This window comes from Strongylocentrotus purpuratus, unplaced genomic scaffold, assembly GCF_000002235.5.
Source record: "Strongylocentrotus purpuratus isolate Spur 01 unplaced genomic scaffold, Spur_5.0 spur5_scaffold_1, whole genome shotgun sequence".
Taxonomy (NCBI): Eukaryota; Metazoa; Echinodermata; class Echinoidea; order Camarodonta; family Strongylocentrotidae; genus Strongylocentrotus; species Strongylocentrotus purpuratus.
Window position 1 is genome coordinate 9,901,063 of NW_022145594.1, and position 17,477 is coordinate 9,918,539.

The 17,477-nt window shown below is 38.1% G+C and overlaps 1 protein-coding gene and 1 long non-coding RNA gene across 2 annotated transcripts in view; one reads left to right on the forward strand and one right to left on the reverse strand.

The window, feature by feature from the left end:
• The window catches only part of LOC587653, a 24,773-nt gene extending 16,133 nt beyond the window's left edge, over nt 1-8,640 (reverse strand). The window contains 2 exon segments of the mRNA XM_030977644.1: nt 3,068-3,147; nt 8,567-8,640. The gene's annotated coding sequence lies outside the window, so the exon portion shown is untranslated.
• A 2,509-nt stretch (nt 8,641-11,149) lies between these two features.
• On the forward strand, nt 11,150-14,800 carry LOC105441528. Its single transcript, XR_972053.2, has 4 exons — nt 11,150-11,241; nt 11,961-12,152; nt 13,503-13,564; nt 14,196-14,800. It is a non-coding gene; the product is annotated as an uncharacterized LOC105441528 (long non-coding RNA).
• Nucleotides 14,801-17,477: the final 2,677 nt, after the last annotated feature.

Below are 17,477 nucleotides of genomic sequence, written 5' to 3' on the forward strand. Positions count from 1 at the left end.
GAAGTCGTGACTAAGAGTTAAACACGACTTGCGCAGAACTTAAACAGTTGTTTAGTTAAACACCACTTAGACAGGACTTAAACAGTTGTTTAGTTAGACGAGACTTAGACACGACTTCAGAATACGAAATTTAGTTAGACAGGACTTAGACACGACCTCGCGTCTAAGTCCTGTCTAAGTCGTGTCTAACTAAACAGTTGTTTAACTTTAGACGTGGCTAAGTTAGACACGACTTCAGAATACGGGCCATAGACTCCATGTTGGATTTGGGTGTGTCCCTTGCAGGACCTACAGTTCTACAGGATATTGAGAGAGACAGAAAAGAGTTGTTTAAGTCTGAACCAATAAGGATGGAACCAAATGGAATCCTTGAAATTGAATCCTGCGTCCTTATTGCTTGACTTATTACAGTTATATCTAATTTACAATATAACATAGAAAAAAAAAATTATTTGTCATTATAGCTCAATATTAAATGTCAATAAACAAAATAAAAAACAATTTAGGATACACAAGATATAAGCATGATATTTTTTATAAATTGAGGCATATTTTAAAGGAAATTGAGAAATCCACTTAACAGCAGTGCTTGTATTTGTGTGGATTACTCAAGAAATAATGAAGAAAGGAAGAAAGAAAGAGGGATAAAGAAAGAGGGATAAAGAAAGAGGGATAAAGAAAGGGGGATAAAGAAAAAGAAATGAACACATGCACTGCTCAGAATGTGGAAGCTTAGCCAAATTTAATGATACGAAAAGACAAATTTATCTTGGGTGGCAAACCAAAAATTAGATTAAAATTAATGCCTAATGGGTTAAAATTTTGTTCATTTATGGAAACTTGTCCATTGTTTCATATCACTAGACTTTGTGTAATATGCCTATATATATATATATATGAAGACTATTGGTAGAGTTTCTGAGTATATTCCACACACCCAATCCATACCAAACCAAGCAAATACCCTTCTTTTTCAAAATTAACAAGGTGCTTTGCCTTCTCAGCGTCTATAGGCCTACCTGTATATGTGGGGTGTCAGAATGATTTTGAATGAAGGTGATAAATGACGACGAACATATGGTTAAGGATCAATGAAAAGCAAACTTGAAACTACGGTAGACATAAAGCAATTGCGTTAACACGATGAAGTCATCAATATTCCCAATGGATATAACAATGCTGGGACAAAAGAGGTGGCAATACTCAAACTTGCAATGCAAGGTCTTGAGGACCTGATTAAACAGGTAGGCGACGCAGGGAAAAAAAAATTATATTTATTTTTCAGGAGCTACTTTTCAAGCTTGCCTGCATGAAAATAACACTCTAAAATTTGTTTTGCATTGAACTCTATATGCAAATTTAATACAGGGGCTCTCTTCTAATTTTGGGGGGCTCTTTTGGGCATTTCAGGGGCTATTTCGCCACGAGACCCGTGTACTTTTTTCACTGAGGCCATGTGGCGCAATCGGATCATCATCTGGCTTTCATGAATGAATTTCATCCTTGCGCTTGGGTTTGAGTCCCACGCTTTTTCAAAACTGAAATAATTATTATCGCTGCATTGTGTGTAAGCCTAAACCGGGCCTCTCCCCTATGTTCTTGATGCGGGCTTGAGTTGTTCAGGGGAAAACACTCTGTTCTTCCGACTAGAACGTTAACTGGAGGCCCAGGGTGTAGGAGAGTCACACCCTATGCACCTTTATATGCTACATGTCTCGCAAAAAATGTAGGGTGTAAACCTGGGGGGGGGGGGGGGGGTGTTTCACAAAGATCCTAAGTAGAACTTAACTCTAAGTTGGACATACAAAATATGGACAGCCATTGGAGTCTTAAAATGAAATATATTCAAAAGCAGAAATTCAAGTATTTTAGACTGTTTATAAATTCCACATCCAGAACATGAAATCTCCTTGATGATAGAAAATATGAATGATTTGAATGAACAATTAATGCCTTTCAAAATAACTTTTACAAAATATTTTCAAAGATGCTTATGGCTTTCCATAATTTTTAAGTCCAACTTAGAGGTAATTTCAACTTAGGATCTTTGTGAAACACCCCCCCAGGAGTATAGGTGCCTGCATACGAAACTGGTAATCTTTTTACATCGCGACAGGCTGCATAGACCTTTGAACTTAAACAATAAAAGAACATCAATTTCTATTCATGGATTTCTATGATAAATGAAATAGGGTGGTCACCGATAAAGCAAAATAAAAGAGATTAAACAGACAGAGGGATACAGAGGGGGGGGGGGGGGGGGGGGGGGGGAGAGAGAGAGAGAGAAGGGAGGATGCGTGCGAGGAAAAGAGGAGAATCAGAGAGAAAAGGGAGAGATAACTATAAAAGGTGTTGGCAACACAGAGAAAAAAAGAGAGACAGGGAGAGAAAGAGAGAGAGATTCAAAAGGGGAGGGAGGGAGGGAGAGAGAGAGAGAGAGAGAGGGGGGGGGGGGAGAAGACACATCCTACAGTATAACCAAACAAACAGGATTATTTCTATTTGAAAGGATTCCATTAAGTGCAATCATATGAATTACATACATTTTTAAAGCAAACAAATTATCAAATTGTATTTCATTTCAAAGAGTGATGAATTTTGTATCAGCTTCAGAACAGAAAGGGCACAGACAATTGGAGGCTATGCCACTATTATTTAAAAAAAAGAAAGGTTTCAAATATTGAGGCTTAAATATTGAGGCTTAAATGTAAAGGCTTTACAAGTACAAACACACAATAAGAAAAACAAGTAAGATTTAAATATCACATAAAATCTCACTTTTTCTCCGCCTGTTTGCATGTTGGATGATATATCTTTCTTTCTTGTTCTTTCTTTCTTGTTCTTTCTCACTTCTTCTGATCTTGGTTAAAACAATGAGCTAGTGCATAGCAATTTAGTCATCTACAAAAACCTTTGCAATATGAACCATTCATGATCAGAATCTCATAAATTTGTCAGATTTTCTAGTTCACACATGAAAACAAGTGAGATTCTGATAGCAGTTCCAATACATGTATCAAATTTTGAATATCAACTAATCATTACGTGTGTGAATAGTCTCACTTACCTTTTTAATTAGTGGAAAACTCTTTTGGTTTGGAACACTGCTCACTGAACCAATGCTTGCGTTGCTCACAGAGGCGAGAACTGAATAACGAAACAAATAAAAAGATCCTCAATATATCACAAAAGGTGACAAACTCACTGAAAAATTCATGGAAGATATCACACGTCTGCATAAATAGCTCAGAAACGAGGTACTGGTTACGATGATGTGGAATAGAGATGAGAGAGAGAGAGAGCTAGTAGAGAGATGTGATGTGGCAGAGCGAACGTGTTGGAACAGCATTGGTCCAATGTATGTAATTAGCTCTCAAATATCGGGAAAGGAGAGGACTTGAGTTCACTAAACAGCAAACATTGATCCGATAAATCACAGCAGTTGTTTGCCCGGGTTGAAGCATCTGGTTAAGAGCACCAGATGTGATGGTAAGCTGTGAGGTGAACAAGAGAGAATGGGTGATTCTCACTGATAGACTAACACACAGTTCTATATATAAGGACATGGGCATTTTTCATTGCATTATATTGTAGGCACAAAATAATGCAAAAAGGGATTTTCGTATATATTTATAGGCCTGGACTGCAAAAGGTGTTTTTGTACATAGCTGCTGTATTACAATTACAAAAATCCTTCCTCCATTTGGTCAGAATGGGTTTTGCATAAAGCTGTTGCTTCAATGTAAGAGAAGAAAAATCAGTGAGAGGGATCTTGAAAGAGGGGGAAGGGGGAAGGGGGAAGGGGGAAGGGGGAAGGGGGAAGGGGGAAGGGGGAAGGGGGAAGGGGGAAGAAGGGAGAGAGGGAGAGGGGGAAGAAGGGAGAGAGGGAGAGGGGGAAGAAGGGAAAGAGTGGGAGGGAGAAAGAGAGAAGGGGAAAGGGAGGGAGAGAAGAAGGGAGAGAGGGACGAGGAGAGTGAGGAAGAGAGGGAGGGAGGGTGAGAGTGAGGGAGAGAAAGAGAAAGAGGAAGGAAGAGAGAAAGAGGAAGGAAGAGAGAAAGAAGAGAGAAAGAAGATAGGAAGGGAGAGAAGGAGGGAGAAAGGGAGAGAATGGGAGGCAGGGAGAGAGAGAGGGACAGGGGATGGTGAGAAAAAGGGAGTTAGAGAGAGAGAGAGAGAGAGAGAGAGGGAGCGAGCTAGGTAGGGAGAGACAGAATGGAGGAAAAAAGAGAAAGCTTGAGAGATGGTCTGAATGTGCAGGTAAAACATTTCAACATTCAGGAAAAGAGGAAAAGAGGAAGAGAGAGAGAGAGAGAGAGAGAGAGAAAGGGAGAGAGGGAGGAGGAAAGGACAAATGAGGGAGGGACAGAAAGAAAGGGACTGTGAAAGGGGGAGAAAGGAAGAAAGAGAGAGAGGGAGAGAGAGAGGGGGATAGGGGGATAGAGAGAGAGAGAGAGAGAGAGAGAGAGAGAGGGAGATAGGCTGGAGTGGGAAGGTATAAGTAGAGAACAAGCCTGTGATATGTTTATGTAAACACATCAATGACTACATGTATATAGCGGCCTGTCTGGCAACATATGGCCTAGAGAAAATTTGCACCTTGTAACCTCAAATTCGCATGGGTGCACACACTGCACACAAAACAGGCCTTCATCCAATTCTTTTGTACTATTTCTTTCACATAATATCTTTATCTTCAAATGACCCCACCTCAGATGTATATATGAGACCACTGAATTGCCTCCTGGAACCATAGACGTAATAGAAATGGACTTAGCTCCGATAAGGGTCCTTTGGTCCTATGAGATCCACCGGGATTTTGCCGACCTCTATCGGCCAAGTCGCTTCGCACTGACCAATGCTTCCCACGATTTGCGCTTCTCATTTCATGAATGAATCGTGACAGGAGAGCCTTCTGCCCATGCGCAGCTAAATACTACGTCAATAGTGCCCCGGATGTAAACATGAGGTTTACGTCCTGTTCATGCTCGCCAATCTGTAAAAAAAGCCGTTGAAATCGGTGATTTCTTCGATTTTTTACGAATTTGTGTTGGTGTGTAGCAAACTCATCATATAAGCAAGGAAAGTCACCACAAGAGCTTACAAAATACAGTTTAAAAAGTGTTTTTTTCTCCTGTTTCCGTTAATTTCTCTGTGAAACCAACGACGTTGTGGTGATCACAAATCCTTCGTTTGTCGAATACAATCATTCGTTATTTGTTGCGTTTGCGTGCGTTTTTTTTATAGGCATTGGAAGAATGGGGTTGTTTTCGTGAGTGCTCAGAAAATCTGTGGTAATGCGTGACTTCTTCGCATCATGACCACTAAATTGCCGTGCCTTTGTCTAATCCAAATTGCACACGTAGTCCCATTGATAGAGATCGGCGGGTGCATGTTTTTTTCAAGTTATATTTTTGACTTGTTAATCCGAGAGTGACTGCTTTTTTTTTCTTCCCTCAGATTTTATCTTATTTTATCTTGATGTAGGCCTACTATATGTGTACGTTTTTTTTTGAGAATCTAGGAATTAGGATAAATATCTGTGTCCGTAAATTTGGGAATTGACCATTGCAAAATATTCAACATTTCCGTCGTCTGCTATGTCGATATATGGACTGCCCATCATAATCATAAAGTTCTTCCTTATTTATGTCATCTAATGATAATCCTGCCCTTCTAATTACTTTATAAACAACACATGACTCATGAGTACGAGAAAAATATGTATTATGGAACAATACACACATCGAAATAAATAATAATTGTTAGTATAAATACAACGCTGAAAACAATAACAATAATATCGTCAGAGACGAAGACGAAAACATGTTCGCTACGACCGCATGGCGGAGAGCGCTCATACTATTTAACACTAGGTTCTCAACGATTTGAAGGAGCAGCGAACAACCCCAAATCGCGAGCTTGCTGTTGCGATTATGAAAGATTGCGCAAGTGATCGCATCCAGCTGTCGGGTTGCGGTGGGACCACCGCTGGGTTTTTGCATCGGCGCGAAATTTAAACCTTGCCGGTGGAACTCATAGGATCAAAGAAACTGCTTCGTCGATAGTCCATTGTATAACGTCTATGCTGGAACCAAGCAGTCCATGAATTAAGCCTATGGGAAATAGAGAATTCAGTAGTCAAAGGATATAAGGTTGCATTTCTAACAGCTTGTACGAAACCAAATATAAAGTGAAATGCTGGGTTTGATGTAAATTTATGTGCCGAACTAAATAATAGTTGGTAGCACACAGGACCCCAAATTACCTAATATCCTGGACTCGCCCTTATTTAAAATGGAATAAAATAATGACAAAGAGAAGGCAAACAAAACAAAAGGTCACAATACTATACTACAATGAAACTACCTACTTCCAAGGAAGATTTAATTTGTGTCTTCCATTTAAGATCAAATAATCCTACAGTGAAGAGTTATTTTCATTTTACCATGAATGAAGACCTCTGAGCTATCTACAGCATTACAGGTCATTATCATCAATGTAAACAAATCCATTTACTATTAGTTTCTTTACTCAGTAGTCAGTATAGGTAGGTAGCCTAGCAAGTAGCAAACAATCTTAAATGTGCTGCTGGGATACATATCATGGACTGACCTATTAATAGTAGGTCCATGACTATGTGAATGTAACGCTGACCATCTAATTCCTCTTAAAAACAAACAGTATTAGTTTCCGAAGTACACTTTGCAAGTGCTCTTTCGATCCTGTTTAAAGTATTATTCACAATCAAGGCTCAAAATACACGTGGGGCGGTAGGCAATTCACCCCCGTGAGCTGCATAATCGCCTCCGTCGGGTTGCTCACGGGGGCGATTTTAAAATTAAAAATCGCCCCTGTGGAATTATAAAATAAAGATTATCTTTTCTGTTATAACTTTAACACAATTTTGAGTTTCATTTTTCAAACCTTAAACCAATGAAATGGAACTTAGATTAGCATGCAAGATTTCTCGCTCGAATTTGTCGGTGTCTAGAGAGTAAAGGCTGCCATATTGTAAACAAATGTACGCTTATTCGCCGGAAGATGGTGTTATATCTCCCATCTCTATGAGTATTACGAATACAACGGTACCTTGCAGTGCAGTGCGGCCGTCAACAGTGGCTATACTGCGCCGTTAGTACCCGTACGTGTGCACGCTACCGCCCCATATCTGCTGGAGCTGGAGGCGATTGTCCAAGGGCTGAAACATGGTCATGGAGAAGTTTTTTGTTGTGAAAAGCATGAATCTCCTGAAATCTGGTGATTCCAAAAGACCAGCAAATAATGAATATCGACCAGTAAATCAATATTGAGAAGAAGAGGAAGACCAAAGTTGTTGTGGAAGGATATGGAAACAGGGGCGGATCTACGGAGAGGGGAGGGGGAGGGGGGGGGGGGGGTTAGGGGGTTTAACCCCCCCCCCCTTTGGCTGCCAAGTGAAAATGTGATGTGCATAGAAAAACGGCATTATGTGTCTAGACCCACAGAGTATTAGTAGATGTTAGTAGATGCCAGGAAAACATCCCTTACAGGGGGTTCAAAATAGCACAACAACAAAAAATCGCCTCGTTGCAACGATGCTCAGCAGCGTTATTGGGTCAACCCCCCCCCCCCCCCCCCTCCTTAGCAAAAAGCTAGATCAGCCCCTGAGTAAAGACTTAAAGTAAAGAAAGAATGTGGATAAGGTTGCTCCGAATAATGTGCAGAACGGGAAGAAATGGAGGGAATGTCATCACGGGATGAAAGTAAGAGGTCACTTTTTTTTTTTTTGGTCCCAAAAAATAAGCGGGGGGTAAGAGGACACTTTTTTTTTTTTTGGTATCAAAATTTGAAAAATTGACATTTTGCTCCGTTGGGGGGGGGGGGGGGGGGGTAAGGTCATCTTTTTGAGGTCAGCCATGGGAATATTTGGGAAATCCATAAGGGAAATTTAGGGGGGGGGGGGGTTTACACACACAAAAATACCAAAGGGGGGGTTTAACCCTCTAAACCCCCCTGTGTACGTGCCTGGTTTGACCTCATGCAAGCTTTGCAGGAGTTTAAAAATTACTGAATTTTCACCTACCATGCCTACCAAATAACATTAAGGCATCAACTTATTTAAGATCTCATCCTGTGACATCTCCCAATGAACTGTGCGCTGTGATTGGGATTACTACAACCTGCAATAAGTATAAGATTAAAGGTAAAGACCAGTTATGGTCATGCGATTGCATTGTGAAAGAAACGTTGTGGAATCGATCAGAAAAGGTTGATCATCTAGCATCTAGCATCTGCAAGGTTCTGGAATCATCAAAATGATAAGAAATTTGGCCCATTCTTTGTAAAGTTACAAGCACTATACACAGAAAGATGTATATGGGACTACCCTATATCTCTCACAGACCATGAGAGAAACAAATTTACCAAATATATGAATTAGTAGGCAGTTTCCCGGCAAATTTTTTATCATCATGTATTAGTCAAAACATATTCTTTCACATGATTGGTAATGAGAGCTTCCATTTCACTTTTTGAAATTGGGGTCATTACCTTTAAACAGTGTTGAATTTTACTGTAGGCCGCTTACTCGTTTGGTTGTAAAAAGGCCTTGTAAGTATGATGTAGCCCGGCAAATTAAGGCCCAGTGTCAGTGCACCTTGCCGGGCGCGGGCCAGGCTCGGCTGCTTAATTGCCTTCTAACTTAGTTCTGCACTGCATAGCTGTGTAGGTCACAGTTACCTGCATGCGTCAATAACATAGCAATGGTGCTTAGATTATTACCTTTATTTCCCGATGCATGCACTGCACCTTGGATGATCAAAAGTTCAATGTGGGCTAATGTCGTCGATTGTTGCTGTTAGCAGGTAAGTGTTGTGATTATTGCCAGAGCACTTCTTTCCAGGGGCCGTGCGCGTGCGCGACCAACAAGTCTCATGGACGAAATTCCAATTTCGAGTACTGTGCATTTACTTGCATGGTGCGGTGGTGCATGCATGTGTGCGGACGCGCGATTTCTTTGCGGTAAATAAATCGGGGAAATTCCCTTTCAGAGAGCAGGCGTATTTGGCCTGGTGTATGAGGCGCGGCAAACCATAGTGCATTTCTTGATTTCTTCCTCCTAAACTTCTCCTCTATAGTGCTCCTCCTCCTCATCGATCCTTGTCCTCCTCCTCCTTTTTGTTTTTATCATTCTCCTAATTCCTCCTCCGAGAATGCAAAAAGAATACACTGTCGCTCATATAGTTGGAATATATTTTTTACCCCAATTTATGGAATTATTTTGACAATGATTTATTCCTAATAGATCTAGATAATAGTATACATTCTCAGATTGTATTGAATAATAATTTGCCAGTGTTTGTTTTGCGTGACTGCTAAAGCATGTGTATGCTACTATGCTTATCAACTAGGGGACCTACGCCCTTAAGTCATAAATGACAGTAATGAGGATTAATGCCCCACAAAAGGGCACTAATATACTTGATCCTGGGGCCTCACACTTACGAGGCCAATGCTTGGCCACTGAACCGTGACTGTACGCAGCGGGGGCTAGGGTAGGGGGCGGTTCCCACAAATTAAAAAAAATACAAAGAAAATGCAATACATTTTCAATAATTCATTTCATCTTACCCCGGCCCCCCAACATAAAAAAATCCTCTGTATATACGACAATACATTATGGCTCAAGGTATGGGCACACAGATTTTTTTTCTGTTGGGGACCGGGGGGAAATTCAATGAATTATTGAAAATTGATTGCATTTTATTTTTTATTTTTATTTGTGGGAACTGCCCCCTACCCTAGCCCCCTCTGCGAACAGTCATGGTTCAGTGACCAAGCAATGGCCTCGTAACTGTGAGGCCCCAGGATCAAAACCGTGTCGATGTGCTATATAGTGCCCTTTTTCAGGGCATTAATCCTTATTAATACTATCATTTATGATTAAGGGCGTAGATCCCCTAGTTGATAAGCATAGTAGCATACTCATGCTACAGCAGTCTCGCAAAACAAACACTGGCAAAGTATTATTCAATAAATTCTGACGAATGTATACTATTATCTAGATCTATTAGGAATAAATCATTGTCAAAATTATTCCATAAATTGGGGTAAAAAAAATAATATTCCAACTATATGAGCGACAGTGTAGTATGTTTCATGCAATGTCCATAATTATGTCTTTAAATTTCAGAAAATTCAAATCATTTTAATAAGATTCTTAAAAGTCCTGCAAATTAATGGGCGGTCTCCACAGCTTTTCGAACTTTTGTTTTGTTATTGCATGTCCTCCAAAGTAACATTTTACGCGATTTCAAGCAGCGATATATCTGGAGATTGAGAACCCTTACCGGCCCCTTAACGTCTTTTTGTGCCTTGATTATTTCGGAGGCGCAGGGGCGGGGAACCGCCGGGGCAACTCACAGAACTGCCAGTGCTCCAATATATGCGAAGCTCGATGCCTTGTGGGCCTGACGTGCTTACGTGATTCCTGTTGATGCTGAATTACATGCAGGAAGGATGAGAAGAAATGAATGATGGGCAGTGGCCGAAGAGTGATTGGGAGGGAAATTAGAGAAAGACAGGGAGAGAGAGAGAGAGAGAGAGAGAAAGAAAGAGAGAGAGAGAGGAGAGGGGAGAGAGAGAGAGAGAGAGAGAGAGAGAGAGAGAGAGAGAGAGAGAGAGAGAGGGGGGGGGTGGGGTGGAAGAAATACACCCTTTTTGACACACACCCCATAAACTTTTAAAAGGGCATTGATATATTTTTAATAACGTTGTAATCAAGCCTATGGTTTCATCTAAAGATCACACTTGAAACTGACCATACATGACCATCAAACTAGCCGATCGAGGGTCATCGATAGTGACATGTAATAATTATTACCCCCTTGAGAATCCGAAGTAATTTATATATTTCTTTCCCTCTTTGAATTTCACCTTTTTTAAACTCTTCATGATAGTCTAACTCTGCACTCAGTAATTTCAGACCATATTACGTAACGGATGAGATAAGTTTACCAGTCTCTGTCATCATAAATCTGCCAAGGTGTCTTGGAGACTCCGTCTGTTTTGATTAAGACGGTGTTAAGATCGTAATCAGATCCTCCCAAAGGAAAGAAGCTATATCAGGCATGGTGAAGACAGGAGTTCTAATTGACAGCTGATATTTTCTCAAAGGCTATAAAAGTGATCGGAATGAGAGAGGATTAACCAGACATAGCCTGTGTGCCATCTTGGATACTACCTCTTGATCCAGAAGAAAGAGTAAGTGCTTTTCATTTTGATTTCAACACAAGGACTTGTTACATGTAGATCAGATTTAGAACTATAATGAAATATGAATAATGCACGTTTAGTTCTCAAGGACTAGGACTGGTTGAAGATAGAAAAAGATACCCATTTTAATAATCCGATATTCTATTAAAGACAGACTAAACTTTTGCTTCAAAAGATCAATATGTAGGTTCGATTGAATTATGGACGTATTCATTTTCTTATATCTTAAGGATTTCCACCAAAAAAAAAAATCACTGAATACTTTGTTTTTATAGAATAATGCAAATGTGCTCATAAAAAATGAACGATCAAATTCATGAAGAAATGTTTCACAGATTATTTGAAGGGCAAAGGACAAATGATTATCTTTTCTTAATTTATAATTGTCACAATATGCAATAACTTGAACTTTGATTTCATAATCAAAAATTATGAGAGCAGTAGATAAATTCTTTTGAATTGAATGATCATTTTACTATCCTTTACTTACCTTCTTTTGTGTTCTTATTTGCATTTGTATGAACAGCTCCATGAGCGTCGTGTCTGATGACGGACCTGGTGCACTTTATAAAAATTAAGAAGCTAGTTATCTCTCAATTTTGTTCTCTCTATATCCCCTACTGCATTAGCCTGCTGATGTTAAGAATTGGAGCTCATGTTATTTTGATTAGAATAAACACATACCTTTTTCTTCTTGTTGATTTAAGCTCCTATCAACTCTAAACAATGGCTTCCAAGCTCCTTCTCGTTCTCGCCTTCGCCTCCATTGCTCTCATCCTGGTAGCTTCAGCCTCGGATGATTTCGATGTGGAAGTGGTGAATGATGACGGATATAAACGTGATCCTGATCTCATCATCGGTATGGAAGATATGGAGAAGAGAGGAAAAGGACGTCCATTGTAAGTCAATAAACCATTTTCGTAATGTAACCAAATGTAATGCATACTTCTTTGTGAAGTGCCTCAATATACATATTCCATTCACCTGTAGTAAATAATTGTATTTCAATAGCAGATTGCAATATGCATATAATTGTGTTGGAAGGTAGGGCAAGCCATAACGTTTGTCTTACCTGGCAACAACTAATGTATGCATTTTGCATTCTGACTATTGAATTACAATTATTCATTATAGATGAATTTCATAATGTATCGAGGCATTTCACAAAGAGGTATATGCATAATATTTTGTTACATTAAACATATTGTACGATACATTTGAGTAAAGTGGGTATTGGCCGTCACTAGATTGAAATGCATCGTATATTGTAAAATGTCCTAACAATGCCAAAACTGTGAGGGGTGATCGTAACAAGAAGTAGTATAAGCATCTATTTAAAGGTGGAATAGACGTAAAATTCCCCACACCCATCTGTTTTGAGACCTAGGAAAATTCTTTATAATAAACTAACTATCAATATGATAAATGATAGAACAATGGGCATTATGTATATACGGTATACTGGGGTTTGCTCATATTTCGTCTGTTGTTGTTGTGCACACGGTAAGCCACTGGGAATTCTGTAATCTTTAAGTTTATCGAACACTACATATTATATCGACAAAGCAGATTTATTTAGGGCATTTGTTATATACTCTCCCCGACTTTAAACATTAAAGAAATTAAATATTTTGTTTCTGTAGTGCTATAATAAACGGTGTCGCTAACTTCCGACAAATTCACTGATGTAAACAAAATTATATTATAACTATTTTCGGTTGTAAATAAAGCTTGAAGGGCGAATTTTTGTAATTATCTTTGGTAATGATATAGTTGGTGAGGATAATTGAAAGAATAACAACATTTACAATAATAGTGATTATAATAATAATACAAAAATATTATTGATACAAGACCAACTATAATAATAAAAAACAATGATAGTAACACAAATGTACTCTAAAATGTCGATGCCTGAAACAACAATGATCACTCTGTTTAGATGTTTAGATGTTACACAAATAATCTTCCTGTGGCACATTGTATTTAGCATGGGATAAGTATACAAAATGCTACAAGATTATTCAACTGTTTCCAGTGCAAGACAAATCTTTACAGGCGTTAAAAACGGATTTAATGCGGAGCTAATCAAAACAAGAAATTGGTCATTTTGCAAATCCATTGCGTTGTACAAAGCAATTCTTCCCTCAAGCATTTATCCATATTTGGTTGTGATGATCTGCTAATGTAGCAAACAAGTGAGCGTACGTGCTATTGAAATGTTAATCAATATTCATTCTCTTTCCTAGCATTTTCCCATACGGCTGGAGAACCAACGGGAAGAAGTAAATAGCTGACACCGTCGTGGATTGTAAGTAGAAACAATATTTTGATGTTGTTTTGTTTTGTTTTGTGTGTTTGTTTTTACTTACTGCTAAGAAAGTAATTGTATGTTTGTAAGTAAGCAATCATACTTTTATCATAGTGATTTGTTAAGGGAGGGGACATTATGAAAGATTAACAAGTGTAGGTGATAATTATTTTAATTTGCGCCATCTTTCGGTGAAGGCATACACACGGCGTACACAGTTCCAAACACCATCATCAAGCGCTGTTCAGTAAATGAATGCATTGTGGGACAAATCATCGGGACATGCAGTGCCTTTCAGTAGGTCCATATAATCCGAAGTAGTGTGAGTAGAATGGTCACTGCCTCTGATATTGTGTGACCTTCCAAATCTGGGGGATGAGGGACGGAAAGGCACGTCCGACCCGGGGATTTCCTCAATGTTCGAAGGGGATTTATATTAATAGTCGATATGCATGGTTGGGAAGATGTTTATAAATTATATCATAATCAAATTATGTTTGAAAATCATATACTTATGTTAAAATTTGAAATTTGAATTCAGTTTTTGCATTTATAAATATAAGACGTCCCCTCCATGAAATGTTATATATTCTGATTGTTCTTCTCTATTCTCTTATTCATTCTATCACAGCAGATCTCAATTGGAATGAGGATGCATAGCTTTCCAGACACTCCTGACCAAAATGTTAACTTTAATTACCTTACGTTTTCTTGTTTCGAACGCAGAATCGGTTATTGGTTATTTTCGTTTTTACATTAAATAAGCCACGTGAAGCATTAATTGTGCTTGACACAAATTCAACGATAAATGTCTTCCTGAGAGAAACAAAAGTAGCTTTTTATGTCATGGTGAATAAGGATTGTGTTTGCATGTAGGGTCTACGTATGGCTATATGTTAAAAAGCATTGTAAATCTATTCGACATCCATACTCTCTGTTCTTAACAAAGATAAATCGGGTAAGGATAATACATGTATAATTCTATATATTTCTAAAAATATTGTCACTCTCTTGGCAGCCACAAAGCCTTAGGGGGATAACAGGATAGAGAGCAGGAATACTTGCCATTGTAGTATGTGTACTAGTGAATTCATGGCGTCATTATTTTTTAGTATGATACATGTAAGACCTACGATCTTTATCAATCATTTTTGGGGGAGGGGCGGTATGGATGCATGTCCACAATGCATTGTTTCTAGAACTTGATTATAATAAATTTTCATTCAACCAAACATATTATGTTTTGTCTTTACTTGTACTTTACTTGACTTGTATTATTCCTCTGTGTGTTTGATTTTGGTATTGTCTCAATTATTATACACTTGTTCAAAATGCTTTTGATTGAGCGGCTTTGATTTATTTTAATAAAGGCTTTTGGGAGGTCGATTGTTAGTAATTAATGGCACAGGATGAACGGCTGGATCGGTGAATGGTTGGATCATAGTTTGATTAAGTGGTTGAGTGATTAATAGGTTGGGTGATTGATTAGTTATTGATCGATTGACTGATTGATTGATTTACTGATTGATTGATTGGTTGATCGATGGATCGATTTAGTGATCGGTTGAGTAATAAATTGATTGAATGATTGATTGGTCGATTGATTGATTAATTGACTGATTTATTGATTGGTTGACTGATTGATTAAGTTGTTTATTTATTGATTTATTGATTGATTGATGATTGACTAAGTTGTTGATTGACTGATTGGTAGAGAGGACGGCCTGCTTACAATGATACATTCTTTTTTATCAGTCAAACGAACGAACCTCATACCTCAAACAATGTTTATGTTATAAATCTTTCGTATGCTTGTCTGCTCAGCAAACGATAAGACATAATGTGAAATCATTTGTACTCAGACCTATATATCACCCCTCCTCCTTTTCCTTCGGCTCATGACCCCCCTCTCTCTCTCTCTCTCTCTCTCTCTCCCTCTCTCCCTCTCTCCCTCTCTCCCTCTCTCTCTCTGTATCGGTGAATTGCCGTTTGCTATACAATCAGTTTGTCTCCTACCCTTAATGGTCTTTTCTCAGGCCTAATAATAATTTGATGATTGTTATTATTTATGATTAGATGATTATCATACAGTTATTGACTGGCAGGGGTGTAATATAACATTATTTGGACCGCTCAAGGGAGTTATATTTCCCAAGTGGTTATATTTTCCCTCAGCGCTGCGCGCTTCGGGAAAATATGGTCACGAGGGGAAATATAACTCCCTTCAGGTCCAAAGAGTGTTATATACCCCCTGCCAGTCAATAACTGTTATATTAGATAGCCCTGTTTTGTGGGGGGGGGGGGGGGGGGTCCAAAAATTGTTTGCCCCCAAAACAAATTCCCCTTTTTTTTTTCGGAAATTACGGAAAAATAATCTGTCGAGATAGTTCAAGAAAGAAAAAAAAAACCTTACAAAAAAAAAAATTATGAAACAATTTGGGGGGGAAAAAAAAAATCGAAAAAAAAAAAATCTGACCCAAATAAAGCATTTTTCGGGAAAAAAAAAATTACCCAAAAAAGCATTTTTTTGGAAAAAATAATTTCAAGGGAAAAAAAAATTCATGAAACAAAAATAATAGATTAGCAATCTGCTAACAATGACAGTCCTTCTTCCGCAAATAATGTTATTTATTTATTTATTTATTTGACATATTTATACAGGATAAAAAAGAAACAATCGAATCAGCAAAGCTGTTTTTCATCGATGTCCTGTTAACATAATTAAACATTTCCAATTCTAACCAATGGGATATCTTAACCGTAGTGCCACTGAGAAAATTACTCATGCTTTAATTTCTTCTCGCTTGGATTTTGGTAATGGCCTTTCGTTTAGTTCACCTCCCAACCTACTCGCAAAATTACAAAGATTACAGAATGCTGCTGCTCGTGTCGTGACCCTGTCCAACAAGTACAGTCACATCACACCAGTCCTCAAATCACTCCATTGGTTGCCCATAGAAAAACGTGTTGTTTTCAAGATTATTTTGCTATTATTTCACTGTATACATGGCTCTGCTCCGCAGTATAACATCGGCTTGATTAAGCATTACTTTCCTTCTAGACAGCTACGTTCTCAAAACTCTGGCTTACTTGTTACTCCTAGGGTTAAAACAAAGTGGGGGGAGCGAACCTTCGCTCATGCTGGACCTTCATTATGGAATACTCTCCCTCAATGGATTAAGAATAGCAGTTCTGCTGAAGTGTTAAAAAACAATCTTAAGAAATATCTGTTTAATTTAGCTTATAATCGATTACCATAACCTTTCATGTCTGTACCTTTCCTATCGCACTTTGTATAAACGTATCATGTATGTATTTCATCTTTGCACAAGCTGCACCTTGAGCATTTGATTATCAAGTGGATTTGGCGCCTTATAAATCATATGTATTATTCTTTTCATTACATCAGTCAAAAAATACACAAAATGCTTTAAAATGCAAGAAAAACAATATTAGAAATTCGTTTGAAAGAAGTTAATGATCAATCTTATTTGTTGAATGAAAAAATAAAATAGCAACAATAAAGACGGTTAAGAATCCCGAAGGTTAGAATTGAATAACAAGTGCAAATACGAATATAATAATCCATATAAATATTATACATAAGAAAGCATCTACAATACAATATACAATAAATACATAAATATAAATATATTACATAAAATGAAATCGAAACAAACTTTGATCAACGATTATCATGATTATTGAGTACGGCGGGCCAGAAATGTAAAACTAATTTTTTATTTCAGAAAAATGTGCGTTTATAACTATTCTTGAAAGAGGAAAGAGTATGATGATTTTGCATTTCATTTGAGAGAGAATTCCATGTTATGAGGACATTTAGTATTTATGACAGTTTATGATTTCTTTTTGTAAATAACAATTATTATATATTTGCTTATTTATGATTCCT